The sequence below is a fragment of the Colobus angolensis genome, unplaced genomic scaffold, assembly GCF_000951035.1.
Source record: "Colobus angolensis palliatus isolate OR3802 unplaced genomic scaffold, Cang.pa_1.0 Scaffold47, whole genome shotgun sequence".
NCBI classification, from domain to species: Eukaryota; Metazoa; Chordata; class Mammalia; order Primates; family Cercopithecidae; genus Colobus; species Colobus angolensis.
In genome coordinates, this window is record NW_012118154.1 from 356,562 (window position 1) to 357,958 (window position 1,397).

Consider the following 1,397-nt stretch of genomic DNA (forward strand, 5'->3'; position numbering starts at 1 on the left):
CCTAGAAAGCACCAAATAAGGAAAAGCACCCGGGAAGAATGAAGGTAAGAAGGTTGTGCTCTCTGAGGCATCCAGGCAGCCTTCACTGGAGGGACAAGGTCCAGGCAGGTGGGATGACAAACTGGGAAGGGGCCCTGAACCAGGGGCAGGTGATATGGATGGCAGCCAGAGAGACACCAGACGGTGTTACTGTAGTTCTTGACCGTCACCTTCATCCCCGAAGTTGATCCAGCTTTCTTACTGTCACGTAAGTGGATGTAAAATCGATCCTTAGGGATCTGATTTTTTGTTTGTTTTTGTTTTTTTGAGACGGAGTCTCACTCTGTCGCCCAGGCTGGGGTACAGTGGCGCGATTTTGCCTCACTGCAACCTCCGCCTCCGGGGTTCAAGTGATTCTCGTGCATCAGCCTCCTGAGTAGCTGGGATTGCAGGTGTGTGCCACCACGCCTGGCTAATTTTTGTATTTTTAGTACAGATGGGGTTTCACCATGTTGGTCAGGCTGGCCTCGAACTCCTGACCTCAAGTGATCCACCAGCTTCAGCCTCCCAAAGTGCTGTGATTACAGGTGTGAGCCACTGTGCCCAGCCGGGGATCTGAGTTTTAATCACTCCCAGTAGCAAGTGTCCTCACCTGGTTTGCAGACTGAGTGGCGTTTGCGCTGCCGGGGCTCTTCCTGGCTTGCCTGCCCCTCTGGCTGTTGCTTTCCCTCCTCTGTTCATTACAGCCTCCTCTCCTCGGCTTGTTGCTCCTGTGTGCTGCGTCCTAAGCTCTGTGCTTCTTCCTCTACATTAGGGTTCGTAGCCCAGGGCTTTGGGGAGTCTGTGGATGTCCAGATTGAGTGGTTTACCTCAATTTGGTTGAGGTTGCAGTGAGCCGAGATTGAGCCACCGCACTCCAGCCTGGGCAACAAGAGTGAAATTCTGTCTCAAAAATTGCATCATTTCGTTGGTGTTTACTGGCTGGCATTCTTCTGTAAAGAAGGTCTTTCCCTCTAACTCAGTTTTTGAGTATTCCTGGAGGCCCATGGAGTCTTTTGTTTTTTGTTTTTTAATTTAATTCAACGTGTTGTAATCCCTTACTGTTGTAATTTTTTTTGATGCTCAAACTGTTCAGAGGGAGAAGACTTGTGTCTTTTTGCCATATCCCCATAGTTCTTTGAGCACTTTTTAATTTTATTTTATTTTATATTTTTGAGACCGAGTCTCACTCTGTTGCCCAGGCTGGAGTGCAGTGGCGTGATCTCAGCAAATTAGCCAGGTGTGGTGGCACAGGCTTGTAGTCCCAGTTACTTGGAAGGCCAGGACGGGAGGATGGCTTGAGCCTGGGAGATCAAGGCATTAGTGAGCGATGGCTGTGCCACTGCCTGGGTGATAGAGCAAGACCTTGTCTCGGAGGG